Genomic DNA, 18,453 nt, shown 5'->3' with positions numbered 1-18,453 from the left:
AGAGGGGAGGAGCGGTGGGGTGAAGAGGGGCAGGTGAACAGGCACCCAAGATGAGAACGTCCAATGGTGCCAGGACAGGGGCTTGGTGTGGACACTGCCTGGAGAGGGGAGCTAGAGGGCGTGCGGGGCAGCTGGAGGTCCCGAGGGACACGCACTGGCTATCAGAAGGAGCTCCACCAGTTCCCTGCAGGACGTGTAGAAGGACAGTGCTGGAATGGCGTTGCTGGACGGTGGCAGAGACACCAACCCAGAGGTCATGTGCCAGGCAGCACAGTGGGACCAAACCGGAACAAACAGTAGGGAAGGATGCCCTCAAGAGACCAGGGAAGAAGCAGGGGGAGCCAGGAGGCTTGGAGGCCAGGAGCTGGGAGGAGGGTGTTGGGGACAGAGCATGCCAAGTGTTGCAGCAGCGTGTGGCCCTGCTGAGGAGGGTGTTGGGGCGCCATATAGCCCTGCTGAGGAGGAGGGTATCAGGGTGACATGCAGCCCCACTGAGGTGTGAGGGCCCCCGTCCCAGCACTGGCCACAGCTCCAAAGAGTGGCTCACAGGTGGACAGAGAGGGAGAGCGGCACCCACCCAGGTGCAAGGCGCCCACTCTGAGAGGGGCCTCAGTCCTAGAGGGGGCTTCTGCTGGTCCCAGAGGGGCTCATGTCCCAGGTCCCGCCTTTGGGGGGCTCCCTGAGCAGCTGCAGCTCTCAAGGATTCCGGCTTCGTCTCTGTGGATCACAGTGAGAGGTGCAGGCTGATGGAGGACACAGATGGAGGAGGCTGACAGACCTCTGGCTCATGACCAGGGCCTGCGCCCTGCAATGTGGCCACACAAGGGGCCACTCTTCCTAAGTCTTGGGCCACCTACAAGCAGCGCCCGACTCCCCTGGCCCCGAGGGAAAGGTAACTAAGGAACAGGCACCAGAGCTGCTAGTAAGAGCTCCTTTCCCACCAACACAGAGGCCCCACGCATCCTCCATGGGGGAAGTGAAAAGGCAACGTATAACTTCAGTCTTAAAATCTGTTGAACATGTCAACTGGCATTCTGTTCCCACTGCTGGGCCATCCCAGCCCCAGATGCCCCAGGTCTCCAGCCCTCCCCCAGCCCCAGGTCCCCAGCCCCAGGTTCCCAGCCCCAGGTCCCCAGCCTGCCCCCAGGCTGCCCCCAGCCCTGGGTCCCCAGCCCACCCCCAGGCCCAGGTCCCCAGCCCACCCCAGGCTGCCCCCAGCCCTGGGTCCCCAGCCCACCCCCAGGCTGCCCCCAGCCCTGGGTCCCCAGCCTGCCCCCAGGCTGCCCCCAGCCCCAGGTCCCCAGCCTGCCCCCAGCCCTGGGTCGCCAGCCCACCCCAGGCTGCCCCCAGCCCTGGGTCCCCAGCCCACCCCCAGGCTGCCCCCAACCCTGGGTCCCCAGCCCCAGGTCCAAAGAAGGAAGTATCCATTCCTGGCTGTTCTTCCTTGGTGGTGGTAGAATCCTCTCTCTGCTTGGAATTGGCACTCTTTGAAGGCAAAACTGACCAGTCCCCTGGTTGGGCCACAATTGCCTTATTTGCACAGCCCTGACCAATCACTGGGGTGGGAGTTACAAGACGACGAAGAGAATGGCCACACAAAAATGAACCACTGCACTGTACCAGGAAGCCACTTCCTGACACCTATGGAGCGGAGGATATTACCACTTCCAGCCCTCACGGGTTCCAGGCTCAGAAATCTAAAAGTCCACTTCCAGAGTACCCTGTCACCTCATCAACCCGCTTCTCCACAGTGAACACATGACCAGGTGTTAAGTCCAGTGTTTAATCTTCTTGCCAGACAGGGAGGTGAAAGAGCAGACAGCTGGCCCAGATACTGGTGGAGGGGGGCAGGGCGAAGGGGGAACGCGTGCATTCTAGGAAGCTGTCCTTCTGTCCGTGTCACAATGAGTCACCTAAGGTCACATTACAAATCCAAATAATACCAAGGCTACTGAAGTATTCCCTTGAGATTATTGGAAGAAAACCTGCAAGGCCACAAACAAAATCAGAATTACTGTCAATAATAGCACCTGAGAAAGTAAATCATAAAATGTAATAAACCAAGCAGATTTGAAAAATAACCAGAACGAATGTTTTGCATGAAAAACACAACTGTTGAAATTAAAGGCCCACTAAAGAGATGAAACTGAGATGAGATGGTTGAAGACAGAATTTGGGAATTGGAAGACAGGACAGAAAAAAATCACACTGATTGCAGCACAGAAAGACAAGACATAGCAAAATAAGAAATAGGGAGGAAGAGACATAGAGGGTAGAATGCAGGAAATCATGCAAGTCTAGTCAGAGGCCCAGGAGGAAAAGCAGAGCAAGTGGGGGAGACCTAGAGGAAGTCCCTGCCCACCTGGAGATAGATGCCATGCCCAGCAAGACCCTTCAAGAAGGAGGGCTATGGAAAACTACAGATGGACCCACACTGGAAGAGTTCACCACCAAGTTCCCCTTGAACTCCTCCAGGGCTTCTAAAGTATGGTCACTGGGAAGAGAGAAATGGTCCCAGATTCTGAGCTATGAGGCTTTACAGGGGACCCATTTGTGTCTCAGTTATTCAACAATTTCCAAAAGGGGCTCAAAATCTCCAGGCTGCAGCCCCAAATGCTGTATTTTCTTCCCTCTGCCCACTTCGGATAGCCATCCCAAAAGTCTATTTTCCAAATCAAAAACTCTAAGGAAGCTCTAGGCGCGGGCTGGCAGACTCTGTGCTAAGGCTCATTGGAAGACACCAGCGAGGACTTGGAGGTCATAGCGAACCTGCCTCCCCTTTTCTCAAGAACCCTAAAATATGGACATGAGTACCGTATAAAAGACAAACCCAGTTGGAGTCGCTACTGACACACATAAATGTGAAACACTTCCATCTCCTCTGTTCACCATTTTTCATCCTGAAACTTTTATATCCCATCCTCACAATCGTTGCTATGTTTGAAACAATTGTTACAGCCACTGTGTCAATCCATCTCCCAAGAGGGTCTTCCTCTTTTTCGCTAACCTTCTACTTTAGCAAGCATGATGTTCTTCTTCACAGACTGGTCCCTCCTGATAACTCGTCCAAAGTACTTGAAACAAATTTTTGCCATCCTTGCTTCTAAGGAGCATTCTGGCTGTACTTCTTCCTAGACAGATTGGTTTATTCTTCTGGCAGTCCATGGTAAGTTCAATGTTCTTCACCAACACTGTAACTCCAAGGCATCAATTCTTCTTGGGTCTTCCTTATTCATTGTCCAGCTTTCACAAGCATGTGGTACCTTAGTCTTCAAGGTGACCTCTCTGCTTTTTAACACTTTAAAGAGGTCTTTTGCAGCAGCAGATTTGCCCAGTGCAATACATAGTTTTATTTTTTGACTGCCATTTCCATGGGTGTTGATCGTGGATTACAGTAAAACGAAATCCTTGAAAACTTCAATGTTTCCTCTGTTTATCATGATACTGCTTATGGGTCCAGTTGTGAGGATTTTTGTTTTCTTTATGTTAGCCCTTTGATGATCCAGTTATTTTCTGCTTTGAATTTTTTGTTGATACCATGTGTTTTCATTTATGAAAGCATGCTGAATCACTGAGCGTGCCTGAATGTTTGGTAGGTAGTAAGGAATTTTTTTGTCTTGCCACCTCCCACAAGCCTACCTAAGTGTTCAGTGGTACATATGAAGTACCACTAATTATACCCCAGAGTCTCCACCGGAGTTTACTGACACATCTGTGTAATAAATAAAAATTTTCAAAATTACTATTTTTCCTACCAAAAATTCAGACACCACATACGATAACCTGTAAAAACAGTAATTTGTGGCACATGCCCATCTTCGGTTTCAAACAGCCACAACAGCAGTTTCGCAATAAACCCTATAGGCTGAGAAAGCTCACGATCACTACATGTACCACTGGGCATGAAAGCTGTAGTCTTTGATCTTCATGTGTAAGTGCTCCAGTTTGCTTCACTTTCAGCATGAAAGGTTGTGTCATCTGCATAACGCAGGTTGTTAATGAGTCTTCCTCCAATCCTGATGCCCCGTTCTTCTTCATATAGTCCAGCTTTTTGGATTATTTGCTCAGCATACAGACTGAATAGGTGTGGTGAAAGGATACAACCCTGATGCACACCTTTCCTGACTTTAAAGCACGCGGTATCCCCTTATTCTGTTTGAACAACTGCCTCCTGAACTATGTACAGGCTCCTCATGAGCACAATTAAGCGTTCCAGAATTCCCATTCTCCACAAGTTTATCCATAATTTGTTATGATCCACACGGTAGAATGCCTTTGCACAGTCAATAAAACACACGTAAACGTCTTTCTGGTTTTCTCTGCTCTCAGCCAGGATCTGTCTGACATCAGCAATGATAGCCCTCATCCCACGTCCCCTCTGAATCCGGCCTGAATTTCTGGCAGTTCCCTGGCGATGTACAGCTGCAGCCACTTTTGAATTATCTTCAGCAACATTTTTCTTGCATGTGATATTAATGATATTGTTTGATAATTTCTGCATTCTGCTGGATCACCTTTCTTCGAAATGGGCACTAATATGGATCTCTTCCAGTTGGTTGGCCAGATAACTGTCTTCCAAATTTCTTGACATAGACAAGTGAGCGATTCCAGCATTGCATCCATTTGTTGAAACATTTCAATCGGTATCCTGTCAGTTTCTGGAGACTTGATTTTCGCCAGTGCCTTCAGTGTAGATTGGACTTCTTCCTTCACTGTCATCGGTTCTTGATCATATGTTACCTCCTGAAATGGTTATATGTCGACCAGTTTTTTTGGTACGGTGACTCTGCATTCCTTCCATTTTCTTTTGATACTGCCTGTGTCATTCAATTTTTGTCCACAGAATCCTTCAATATTGCAACTCAAGACTTGGATTTTTCCTTCAGTTCTTTCAGCTTGAAAATGTCCAGTACGTTCCTCCGTTTTGGTTTTCTTTCTTTTTTTGTTGTTTTTAATTGTACCTTAGATAAAGCCTTACAGAGCAAACTAGTTTCTCATTAAACAATTAATACACATAATTATTTTGTGACATTGGTTGGCAATCCCATAACATGTCAAACGTCTCCCCTTCTCAACGTGGGGGTCCCCATTACCAGCTTTCCTGTTCCCTCCTGCCTTCTCGTCCTTCCCCCTGGGCTGGTATGCCCTTTTATTCTTATTTTGTTCTATGGGCCTGTCTAATCTTTGGCTGAAGGGTAAACCTCAGGAGTGACTTCAGTACTGAGCTATAAGGGTGTCTGGGGGCCATACTCTTGGGGTTTCTGCAGTCTCTGTCAGACCAGTAAGTTTGGTCTTTTTTTTTTTCTTTTTCTTGATGAGTTACAATTTTGTTCTACATTTTTCTCCAGCTCTGTCCAGGACCCTCTATCGTGATGCCTGTCACAGCGGTCAGTGGTGGTAGCCAGGCACCATCTAGTTGCGCTGGACTCAGTCTGGTGGAGGCCATGGTAGATGTGGTCCATTAGTCCTTTGGACTAATCTTTCCCTTGTATCTTTAGTTTTCTTCATTCTGCCTTGTTTCACATGGGGTGAGGTGAGTGGAGTATCCTAGATGGCAGTTCACAAGCTTTTAAGACCTCAGATGGTACTCACCAAAGTAGAACGCAGAATATTTTCTCTATAAGCTATGTTATGCCAATTGAGCTAGATGTTCCCTGAGACCATGGTCCCCACAGCCCCTACCCCAGCAATTTGACTCCTCCCCCATGTGTCTGTCAGTTTGTCGTACTGTAGGGGCTTGTGTGTTGCTGTGATGCTGGAAGCCATGCCATCAGTAGTCAGATACCAGCAGGTCACCCAGGGCGGACAGGTTTCAACTGAGCTTCCAGATTAAAACAGACAAAAAAGAAGGACCCGGCAGTCTACCTCTGAAAAGAATTAGCCAGTGAAAACCTTATGAATAGCTGTGGAACACTGTCTGATATAGTGCCAGAAGAGGAGCCCCGCAGGTTGGAAGACACTCAACAGATGACTGGGGAAGAGCTGCCTCCACAAAGTAGAGTCAACCTTAATGATGTGATGGAGTCAAGCTTTTGGGACCTTCATTTGCTGATGGGGCACAACTCAAAATGAGAAAAGCTGCAAACGTGCATTAATAATTGGAACCTGGAATGTACAAAGTATGAGTCTAGGAAAATTGGAAATTGTCAAAAATGAAATAGAACACATAAACATCGATATCCTGGGCATTAGTGAGCTGAAATGGACTGGTATTGGTCATTTTGAATCGGACAATCATGTGGTCTGCTATCCTGGGAATGACAACTGGAAGAGGAATGGCATTACATTCATTGTCAAAAAGAACATTTCAGGATCTATTCTGAAGTAAAATGCCGTCAGTGATAGGATAATATCCATACGCCTACAGTGGCGAACAATTCTAACAAATTATGTGTAACATTGCAAAGAATGGGAATTCCAGAACATTTAATCGTGTTCATGAGGAACCTGTACATAGACCAAGGGGCAGTTGTTCAGAGAGAACAAGGGGACACTGAGTGGTTTAAAGTCAGGAAAGGTGTGCATCAGGGTTGTATCCTTTCACCATACCTATTCTACCTGTATGCTGAGCAAATAACCTGAGAAGCTGGACTATATGAAGAAAAACACAGCATCAGGAATGGAGGAAAACTCATTAACAACCTGCGTTATGCAGATGACACAACCTTGTTTACTGAAAGTGAAGAGGACTTGAAGCACTTACTGATGAAGATCAAAGACCACACTCTTCAGTACGGATTACACCTCAACACAAAGAAAACAAAATTCTCACAACTGGACCAATAAGCAACATCACGATAAATGGAGAAAACTTTGAAGTTGTCAAGGATTTCATTTTACTTGGATCCACAATCAACTGCCATAGAAGCAGGAGTCAAGAAATCAAAAGACACATTGCATTGGGCAAATCTGCTGCAAAAGACCTCTTTAAGGTGTTGAAAAGCAAAGACGTCACCTTGAATACTAAGGTGCGCCTGACCCAAGCCATGGTATTTTCAATAGCATTATATGCGTGTGGAAGCTGGACAACGAATAAGGAAGACCGAAGGAGAACTGACACCTTTAAATTGTGGTCTTGGTGAAGAATATTGAATACACCATAGACTGCCAAAAGAATGAACAAATCTGTCCTGGGAGAAGTACAACCAGAATGCTTCTTAGAAGCAACGATGTCAAGACTACATCTTACATACTTTGGACATGTTTTCAGGAGGGATCAGTCCCTGGAGAAGGACATCATGCTTGGTAAAGTAGAGGGTCAACAAAAAACAGGAAGACCCTCAATGAGATGGATTGACACAGTGGCTGTAAAAATGGGCTCAAGCATAACGATTGTGGGCATGGTGCAGGACCGGGCAGCATTTCGTTCTATGGTACATGGGGTCACTATGAGTCGGAACTGACTCGACAGCACCTAACAACAAGACGAACAGGGAGTTTGGATGTGTCTGTGGAGCTTCCATGACTTGCCTTGGACAACTTGCGCTGCCTTCCCCAGTATTGTATACTGTCTTATCCTTCCTTCACCAAAGTTACCACTTACCTGTTGTCTTTTTACTGTTTTTCCCTCCCTACCCCTTCCCTCCCTCATAACCATCAAAGATTATTTCTTTTTTTGTGTAAATCTTTTCATGAGCTTTTATACTAGTGGTCTTATACAATATCTGTCCTTTTGCCATTGACTTATTTCGCTCACCATAATGCCCTCCAGATTCATCCATGTTGTGAGATGCTTCGCAGATTCATCATTGTTCTTTACTGTTGTGTAGTATTCCATTGTTTGTACGTACCATAGTTTGTTTATCCATTCATCTGTCGATGGACACTTAGGTTGTTTCTATCTTTTTGTTATTGTTTACAACGCTGCATATGGGTATGCACATGTCTATTTGTGTGATGGCTCTTATTCCTCTAGTATATATTCATAGGAGTGGGACAGCTGGATCATATGGTATTTCCATTTGTAGCTTTTTAAGGAGCGCCATATCAGTTTCCAAAATGGTTGTACCATTTTGCATTGCTATCAGCAGTGCATAAGAGTTCCAATTTCCTCGTAGCCTCTCCAACATTTGTTAAATTTCTTTTTTTTTTTTTGATACATGCCAGTAATTTCAGGGTGAGATGGTATCTCATTGTGATTTTGATTTGCATTTCTCTAATGGCTAGTGATCGAGAGCATTTCCTCATGTATCTGTCTTCTTTGATGAAGTGTCTGTTCATATCCTTTGCTCATTTTTTAAGAAGATTATTTGTCTTTTTGTTGTAGAGGTGTTGTATTTTCCTATAGATTTTAGAGATTAGAACTTTGTTGGGTTTGCCACAGCCAAAATTTTTTCCCACTCTGTAGGTTCTCTTTTTACTCTTTTGGTGAAGTCTTTTGATGAGCACAATATTTAGAAGGTCCCAGTTATCTAGCTTATCTTCTGGTGTTTGTGTATTGTTAGTTATGATTTGTATATCTTGTTAATGTCACGTATTAGGGCCTCTAGCACTGACCCTATTTTTTCTTCTATGATCTTTATAGTTTTCGGTTTTATATTTAGGTCTTTGATCCGTTTTAAATTAGTTTTCTGTATGATGTGATGTATTGGTCCTGTTTCTTTTTTTTGCAGATGGACATCCAGTTTTGCCAACACCGTTTGTTAAAAAGACTGTCTTTTCCCAATTTGATGGTCTTTGGGCCTCCCTTTTGGCTTTCTGTCTTCAGGTTTTAGCACATTTTGTTATAATACCTTATTTTTCTTCTTGAGCCACTCTTCTGAAATCTTCCGTTCACCTCTCTTACTTCATCTTTTCTTCCATTTGCTTTAGCTGTTCTACATTCAAGAGCAAGCTTCAGAGTCTCTTCTGACATCCATTTTGGTCTTTTCTTTCATATTTGTCTTTTTAATGACCTTTTGCTTTCTTAATGTATAATGTCCTTGATGACATCCCACAACTTGTCTGGTCTTTGGTCATTCGTGTTCAATGTGTCAAATCTATTCTTGAGATGGTCTCTAAATTCAGGTGGGATATAATTGAGGTCGTACTTTGGCTCTCGTGACTTGTTTTAATTTTCTTCAGCTTCAACTTGAACTTGCATATGAGCAACTGATGGTCTGTTCCACAGTAGACCTCCGGCCTTGTTCTGACTGATGATATTGAGCTTTTCCATCATCTCTTTCCATGGATGTAGTCAATTTGATTCTTGCGTATTCAACCCTACGAGGTTCACATGTGTTATAAACTGAATTGTGTTCCCCAAAATGTGTGCCAACTTGGCTGGGCCTTGATTCTTAGTGTTGTGTGATTGTCCATCATTTTGTGATTTGTTGTGATTTTACTATGTGTTGTAAATCCTACCTCTATGATGTTAATGAGGCAGGACTAGAGGCAGTTATGCTGATGAGGCAGAAATCAATCTACAAGATTAGGCCGTATCTTGAGCCAATCTCTTCTGAGATATGAGAGAGAGAAGCAAGCAGAGAGATGGGAAGACCTCATGCCACCAAGAATGAAGAAGCAGGAGGGTACTGCATCGTCTGGACCCAGGGTTCCTGTGCTGAGAGAAACACCTAGACTACAGGAAGACTGATGACAAGGATCTTTCCCTAGAGCCAACAGAGAAAGAAAGCCTTCCCTTGGAGTGGGCACCCTGCATTTGGACTTCTAGCCTCCTAGACTGTGAGAGAATAAATTTCTGTTTGTTAAAGCCATCTGCTTGTGGTATTTCTGTTTATAGCAGCACTAGGTAACTAAGACAACATGTATAGTCACAGCTTATGTTGTCTTAAAAAGGTATTTGCAATGAAGGAGTTGTTGGTCTTGCAAAATTCTATCATTCAATCTCTGCCATCGTTTCTATCATCAAGCCATATTTTCCAGCTACTGGGCCTTCATTTCCAACTTTTGAATTCCAATCACCAGTAATTATCAATGCATCTTGATTGCATGTTTGATGAATTTCAGACTGCAGAAGACGATAAAAATCATCAATTTCTCCATCTTTGGCATTATCAGTTGGTGTGTAAATTTGAATAATAGTTGTGCTAAATGGCCTTCCTTGTAAGCATATGGATATTGCGCTATCACCGACAGCGTTGTACTTCAGGATAGATCTTTATGTGTTCTTTTTGATGATGAATGGGAGAGCATTCCTCTTCAATTTGTCATTCCAGCATCGTAGGCCATGTGATTGTCCTACTCAGAATGGCCAAGACCAGTCCATTTCAGCTCACTAATACTTAGGATATTGATCTTTACGGGTTCCATTTCATTTCTGACGTCTTCCCATTTTCCTTGATTCATACTTTGTACATTTGACTTTTGTTTACGGCTGTTTCTTCTCATTTTGAGTCGTGCCACATCAGCAAATGAAGGTTCCGAAAGCTTGACTCCACCCAAGTCATCAAGATCAACTCTAAGGAGGTAGCTCTTCTCCAGTCATATTTTGAGTGTCTTCCAACCTGAAGTGCTCATCTGCCAGCAGTATATCAATGTTTTCTGCTATCCATAAGGTTTTCACTGACCAAATTTTTCAGAAGTAGACTATTCGAGCCTTCTTCCTAGTCTGGAAGCTCAGCTGAAACCTGTACACCGTGGGTGACCCTGCTGGTATTTGAAATACCAGTGACATAGCTTCCAGCATCACAGCAACATGCAAGCCACCAGGGTATAACAAACTGACACACAAGTGGTGGCTCTAATAAAAGAAAAAAAAAAAAAAATAGGGAGTAAGAATTAAAGCAGGTGGAATTTTAGAAGTTATTTTTAAACATTTTATTTATTTTGTCGTTGTTGTTGAGAATATATACAGCAAAACAGACACCAATTCAATAGTTTCTACATGTACCATTTAGTGACACTGATTACATTCTTTGAGTTGTGCAACCATTCTCACCTTCCTTTTCTGAGTTGTTCCTCCCCCATTAACATAAATCCACTGCCCCCTAAGTTTCCTATCTAACCTTTTGAGTTGCTGTTGTTCATTTGATCCCATAGAGATCTTAAAAGAGCACAATGCTCAGGTAGACATTTTTACCAGTTTTTTTTTTTTTACTGCTTGGTTTTAAGAAGGCTTCAGGGGATATTTTTGGTTTAAGGTTTAAAGATTATCTCAGAGCAATAGTTTCAGGGGTTCATCCACCCACCGTGGCTCCTGGGTAGAATGTTTAGTGAAGTCATAGGTGCTGGATATCTTTGGGCAGATGAGAAGTAGAGACCACCAGGAACTCAGCTGTCAGAGTGGAAGTGTGGATGGAGCAGGGCTGCATGGGAGGCACGGGGGTGAGCACCACACAGGGAGCACGTGTACAGCCCAGCTTATGGTGGGGAGGTGGTTGGTGTGGGGATGGAATGGGGGCGAGAGAGGGCAGGGAGGCAATCTGCCTACAATGAGGGAACAGACGATCAGGTCACCCAGATCATTCGTTTCTGCCATAGAACTAAAGACATGTCCTATTCTGGCCGAATTACCCTTGGCTCATGTGTTTTTTTTTTTTTTTTCATGTTTGGTTTGCGTTCTGTGAGCACGTACTGACCAACATAGCATAGTGCCCAAAATGGCCGGGATCCAGAAACTACCACAGATAGTTCCCAAGACACCCCATCATGAGGAGAAGTGGGCCAAGGCGCTGTCCACTTTAAAAACAGTTTTCTCAATTAAAACTCACCATTCCCAATGTTTACTCAGACCAGGATGACTGGCATTAATAACTTGTTTTCGTGAGCCTATACTTCTTGGACTCTTCCCAAATTCCCGTATCCACATGTTATACTTCCAAGCAAAGCCAGCCACAAATACAAAGCTGCCAGTGAAAGAATATCTCGAAAGCTAGCATTTTTCGGTGCTTAAACTTGAAACATCAAATACCGAGGACTGTAAAATTAAACAGCTCTACAATTCTCTAGAGCAAGCCTGCCAGACTGGCATTTACACCAAAGTAAACAGACTCAGAGAAGCTTAGAGGGCGTTTGAGACGTGTAGCACGCTTCAAAGCTCCGCAGTCCTCAAAAAGCTGCCCTTACCAACACGATCACTCAAAGGAAGCTATCTGGGTTTGTCCTCGGCAGGAAATGCGTCTGGATCACACAGGCTCTCTGCATATTTTATGCGAAGTATGTGAAGTAATGTTTGCAAAAGCTTTAGGTGATTTACATGAAAAGCGTTATGTGATAAACTGAATCTCCATTACGGCTCCTTCTGTTGGTAACAGGAGACAACAGGAATTCTTAGACCATCACATTTCCAAATTACTGTTATAGATACATGTGGTGATGTAAATTCTTAATATTTAGCCGCTGATGTCTATCTGGGACATAAAAAGTACAAAATAATCACAGATGGTTCCTAAATAAGCAACCAAGAGCCTGAAAGTTGCCCAAATGTATTAAATGCTTTGAAGACAGAGAAGAAATATAAATATAAATAATTCCAGTGATGGAAAGCCTTATGAACTTGATCCAATTTGCGTTAACAGCTATGCCTACCCTTTTAAGAGCTTTATTACACAGATACATGGACATCCATGTTCACTGCAGCACTGTTCACCATAGCAAAAAGATGGAAGCAACCAAGGTGCCCATCAATGGATGAATGGATAAATAAATTATGGTATAGTCACACAATGGAATACTACGCAACAATTAAGAACAACGACAAATCTGTGAAATATAACATGGTGCAACCTGGAAGGCATTATGCTGAGTGAAACCAGTCAGTTGCAAAAGGACAAATATTACATGAGACCACTATTGCAAGAACTCAAGAAAAGTTGAAACACTGAAGAAAAAATCCTTTGATGGTTATAAAGGTGGGGAGGGAGGGACAGGGGTATTACTAATTATACAGTAGACAAGAACTATTTTAGGTGAAGGGAAAGACAACACACAGTACAGGAGAAGTGAGCACAACTGGACTAAGCCAAAAGCAAAGAAGTTTCCTGAATATAACCAAACACTTCGAAGGCCAGAGTAGCAGGGGCAGGGTTCTGGGGACCATGGATCAAGGGGTCATCTAGGTCAACCGGCATAACAAAATGTATTAAGAAAACATTCTGCATCCCACTTGGGTGAGTGGTGTCTGGGGTCTTAAACACTAGCAAGCAGCAATCTAAGATCCATCAAGTCGTCTCAACCCACCTGGAGCAAAGAAGAATAAAGAACACCAAAGACACAAGGTAAATATGAGCCCAAGAGACAGAAAGGGCCACATAAACCAGAGACTACATAAGCCTGAAACCAGAAGAACTAGATGGTGCCCGGCTACCACCAATGACTGCCCTGACAGGGAACACAACAGAGAACCCCTGAGGGACCAGGAGAGCCGTGGGATGCAGACCTCAAAATCTCATAAAAAGACCTGACTAAATGGTCTAACTCAGACTAGAGGGACCCCAGAGGTCATGGTCCGTGGACCCTCTGTTAGCCAAGGCTTGAACCATTCCGGAAGCCAACTCTTCAGACAGGGATTGGACTGGACTGTAAGATAGAAAATGATACTGGTGAGGAGTGAGCTTCTTGGCTCAAGTAGACACATGAGACTATGTGGGCAGCTCCTGTCTGGAAGGGAGATGAGAGGGCAGAGGGGGACAGAAGCTGGTTGAATGGACATGGGGAATATACGGTGGAGAGGAGGAGTGTGCTATCTCATTAGGGAAAGAGCAGCTAGGAGTACATAGCAAGGTGTGTGTAAGCTTTTGTATGAGAGACTGACTTGATTTGTAAACTTTCACTTAAAGTAAATGAAAAAAAAAATGGTTAAAAAAAAAAGAGCTTTATTAGTTAGGTTCACCGGGTCAAGTGAAGAGAGCAGGATCCATGTGGAGTACTGAGGACTTCTAGAAGCCCCCGTGAACAGGACCCCTGAGTGGGGAGCACCGCTGAGCAGATGCAGACGTGCTCTTGGTGGGCGGATGCTTCCCAACCCTCGCTCATTCCCACTTCCATCGCACCTCAGTCCAGCCCACCACTGGCTCTGCCACACTGGCCTCCACTCTGCTCCACCAGGAGCCTTTGGGAGCCAAGGCCCACGAGGAGCTGCAGGGTCAGTTCAGTGGGGTGTGACCTGCAGCTTTTATAAAGTGGAAGAGAGTAGCAAAGACGGCAATGGCGAGTACATCACACGTGTAAAGGGCATGTGCTGTGCCTGAGGCCTGTTTCAGAGCTGTATGTGTTTGTGTGAGAGTGCGTGTGTGTGCTCACGAATGTGTGAGTGTGCACTGAATGTATGTGTGCTTGAGTGTACATGAGTATGTGTGAGTGTTGTGTACTCCAATGTGCATAAGCACGTGTGCGTGGGTAGGTATATGAGTTTGCATGAGAGTATATGAGTCTGTGTGAGTTTGCATGAGTGTGTGTGTATATGTGCGTGAGAGTGGGAGTGTGTGGGTGAGTGCATGTGTGAGTGCCTAACACGTCCATGATGTAACACGTCTCCCACTGACAGCCAACGTCCAAGGTGTCCAACAGCAGCCGAGAGAAGGATCCAACCCCTCCCCTCTGCACCTCCAGGGCCCCACCCCCAGGTGTCCAGCAGCCCACCCTCTGCCCTGGCTCCCATCTGAGCTTGCCCACTTGGGTGGCAGCTCCTCAGGGAAGCCCTGCTTGCTGCCCTCCAGGTGGCCAACCGTTGGGAGGGGCCCTACAGCAGTGCTGGCCATCACATAATCGGTCTGGGGTCCCAGCCACGTCTCCTGGTGCCCAGTTGGCACCCAGCAACATGATAGAGCCCAAGCAATGTACACTCAGTGGACAGATGACACACTCACAGGGAGAATGCTCCCTCCCTGCCCCTCTCCAGGCTCTGGCACACAGCGTCTTCCCCAGTGACATGCTCCACCCAACCCAGCACCGCTCCCAGACCATGACCACTCTTGACCTAGGACCACTGTTGCACCCACAAAGGTGCCCTGGTCTGGTCCCCAGCAGTGCAGCAGCCCCCCTGCCCCAATTCCAGACACCCCACCTTCTACCAGGAACACCCCCTCCTCAAGCTCTGAATGCTGGACCCTCCTCCCAAAGCCCTCCAGCTCCCACAGATAAGGCCCCTACGCCGTACTCCCCCATGAGTCCACCTACCGCTGCCCCCAGTGTGAAGGCCCAGGCAGCGGCAGCCGACACCTCACTCCATGCCCCTCTCCTGAAGTGAATCGCAGAGCCAAGGGTAGCTGCGCTCACCACCCCAGGGAGCAGGCTCTCGACCCACTGCCTCGGGAAGGGACCCCCACCCCACCGCCCCGGGGAGCGCCTGGGGGCACAGCTACTGACCCTTCCCTAGGCCTTCCAGGGGTCTGAGCAAGGAGCCACGTCCCAGCAACCCCACACCAGGATGGTCCTGTGAGTCTTCTGCTTCCGCCAGCAGCTTTCTTGGTGTTCCCAGGTGCCCCCAACACACACACACACACACACACAATTTCTTTTTTAACAAACCATTAAGGGGAACACACATTTCTGGGCTCACACCCATGCAGTTACAGTAAGGAGTCTGTGTGATTCCCAGACGCTACAACACGGGACACAGGTGAGGTGCCTGTCCTGCTCAGCGCTATAAGGAGTCTGTGTGATCCCCAGACGCTACAACACGGGACACAGGTGAGGTGCCTGTCCTGCTCGGTGCTGTAAGGAGTCTGCATGACCCACGAGACACTAGAACACAGGACACGGGTGAGGTGCCTGTCCTGCTCGGTGCTGTCAGGAGTCTGCATGACTCACGAGACGCTAGAACACAGGACACGGGCGAGGTGCCTGTCCCACTCAGTGCTGTAAGGAGTCTGTGTGATCCCCAGACACTACAACACGGGACACAGGTAAGGTGCCTGTTCTGCTCAGCACACAGCTAGGGACAAAAGTGGGGGGACCTAGGCCAGGAAGGTTACTCCTCACTCACGGACTGTGAGCCAAGCCTTGTAGGTGCCGGACACTCAAGCAGACACACATGGAGACAGCCAGCAGCCGGGCCTCTGAAGCTCGCACTGCCAGGGCCCAGAGGTGAACCAGCAGTGGCTGGGTCCCCACAGTCTGAGGGGGCTGCCATGGAGGAGACCACAAGGCTGATGAGTACAGGCTGGGGGCTCCTGGCAGTGGCATCTGCACAGAGACCAGTGTACCTGTTAGAAATACTGAAGGCCCTACTGTTCCCCTCCCCCCACATTGGCTGTGACTGGAGAAGAGAGGGTGCCTGAGGACAGGGTACAGAGAGCAGCTGGAGATGACATCGGCTGCAGACAAGAGATGGCAGCACTCAGCCAGGTGGGAGCCCGGGGCGAGAAGCTGCAACCTCAGGGGCAGGAGCGGAGGCTCAGCACCCAGGACAGCTGATGCAGCACGGCGCCTCCACAGTCCTGGGCTGAGCAACAGGACAGCCTGTCCTCTGCAGAGCAGGGGAGACTGCAGAGGGGTACTGGGCCCCTGGGGGACCACAGTCAGGTCTGGGCACTGGGATGGGGACCATGGTCAGGTCTGGGCACTGGGGTTTAGTGCCTCCTGACCCCCAGGGAGAGGCTGAGTGACATGGCACCCTACTGAGCTCCACAGTCCAGGGGAGACATCCTGCCGTGACATGGGTGGGGAGGGTCAGCATGCAGAGGACAGTGACAGCCCTAGGACTGATGTTATCACCTAGGACTCTGGGGCCAGGTGAGCCCTGGGCCTCCACGTGGGGACCTAGAGGAGTTAGAGGGGACAGAGAGGGGTCAGGAGGAAGAGGAAGACTGCGAGGGGCATGTCACAGGAGCCAAGCAGGAAAGGTGGTGGAACTCTGGTGAAAAGCCTTCAGTGGGCCTCCACCTTCCCTGAGTTCACAGGGCTGCCTAGGGTTACCTGAGCCAAGGTGCATACATGCTCCACGTGGCACCGGCCGCCCTCAGTTCCGGCCCCTCCTCGCCCGAAGCCCTGGAAGGACCCTGTTTTAGCATCAGGGCACAGGCCACTGGTGAGAGGAGAAGTCAGGTCGCCATACACACAGAACACAGAAGGGAAGTGGTGCTCAGGTGGCCACTGTCCAGAGGGAAAGGGGAAGACACTGCTCACAGAAATGTCATCGTGGCTTCCCTCATCCTGGGGGGTATTGCATAGACAAGCAGGGTCAGGGGACAGACTTGTGTGATCAGCAGTGGAAGCCAGTCCAGCCCGGCTGGCTCCTCACGCCATCTGGCAGAAGGCCCCTCCTCCGCCTGGTTTCAGATTCAGCGGTCTCGGGCATAATCTGTGCTGAGTGCCCAGGAGAGGGAGCAGAGTTGGGACAAAATGCCCCATGTGGAGGGTGGGCAACCACAGACCAAACACAGCAAAAGCTCTGCCGCTCCGAGCACAAAGCACGGGTCGAGGCCTCAAGGAGTACAGCTGGGGCGGAGGGGGGGAGGGAACACATTGGGGCAGGGGTCCACAAGCTGGAGGTGAGCCAAGACCACTTAGCTGGGCCATGGACAGAAGTGGTCCACGCAGGACAGCCCGCATGGCCCCCGAGCTCACCCCCAGGCCCCGCTCACCTGGGCCTTGGGAAGGAAGCTGTCCACTCAGGACAGCCTGCATGGCCCTGGAGCTCACCTCGATGCCCCGCTCACCTGGGCCTTGGGAAGGGAGCTGTCCACACAAGACACCCCGCATGGCCCCGGAGCTCATCCCTGGCCCACTCACCTGGGCCTTGGGAAGGAAGCTGTCCACACAGGACAGCCCGCATGGCCCCCGAGCTCACCCCCAGGCTCTGCTCACCTGGGCCGGGGGCCCCCATGCACCACCCCCAGCAGGGCAGGCCGACCTGGGGCTCGCCTCCCACTTGAGCCCCGGTTGGCTCCATGGCTCCTCCTTGGACCAGCACCCCCACACAGGCCTCTCTCCTCCCCGTCACTCCAGCCCATGCTCATGCAGGGCCCTGGAACTGGCCCATCGCTGCTCCCATGGGGAACTTCAACTCCTGCCGTGCCCGGGCTAGGCCCTTGCAGCCCCCTCTGGGGGGCAGGGGAAGGTTCCGGCAAGGAGGTGGGGGAGCATGACACCAGGGCCAGACCCACCGACTTCTATGACTGCTCTCCATCTTCCTGATTATCCTTTCACTTCCCTCGCTCACACAGGGCCTGTTCTCCTCGACACCCAGGGCCCATCCTCGTCAGGCGGGAAATCTGTGGTGTCTGATGTTTTCCCGGCTCCTGCAGATGAGGTGGGTGTCCAAACTGCCAGCCGCTGCTGAGCACATCAAGGGCCCCACGCTGCCCAGAAAATAAAATCCAACTTCTCTTCTCAGGGAGGCCCTACTTTGTTTTTAATCTCAGACCCCAGTGTCTGGAGACAGAGGGCCCGTGGTCGATGGCCACCCTCTCCTCGCACCCAGCAGCCCCAAAGGCACCAACCGCAGTGCACCCACAGAGCCAGCAGACCTGTGTCACCTCTGACGGGTGCAGGGCCTCCAGGAGACAAACCTCTGCCTGAGACAAAGCCCTGCCAGTGTCCAGCGAGCAGACTTTATATTTTACCACGGGG

At 48.4% G+C, this 18,453-nt stretch overlaps 1 protein-coding gene across 7 annotated transcripts in view; it reads right to left on the bottom strand.

Annotated features, from left to right (window-relative positions):
- The window catches only part of RGS12 (regulator of G protein signaling 12), a 162,448-nt gene that overhangs the window by 58,052 nt on the left and 85,943 nt on the right, over nucleotides 1-18,453 (bottom strand). The gene's annotated exons all lie outside the window — the stretch shown is intronic.

The sequence above is a fragment of the Loxodonta africana genome, chromosome 5, assembly GCF_030014295.1.
Source record: "Loxodonta africana isolate mLoxAfr1 chromosome 5, mLoxAfr1.hap2, whole genome shotgun sequence".
NCBI lineage: Eukaryota > Metazoa > Chordata > Mammalia > Proboscidea > Elephantidae > Loxodonta > Loxodonta africana.
Note: the sequence above shows the minus strand (reverse complement) of the source record. Positions and strands in the feature narration are given on the sequence as shown.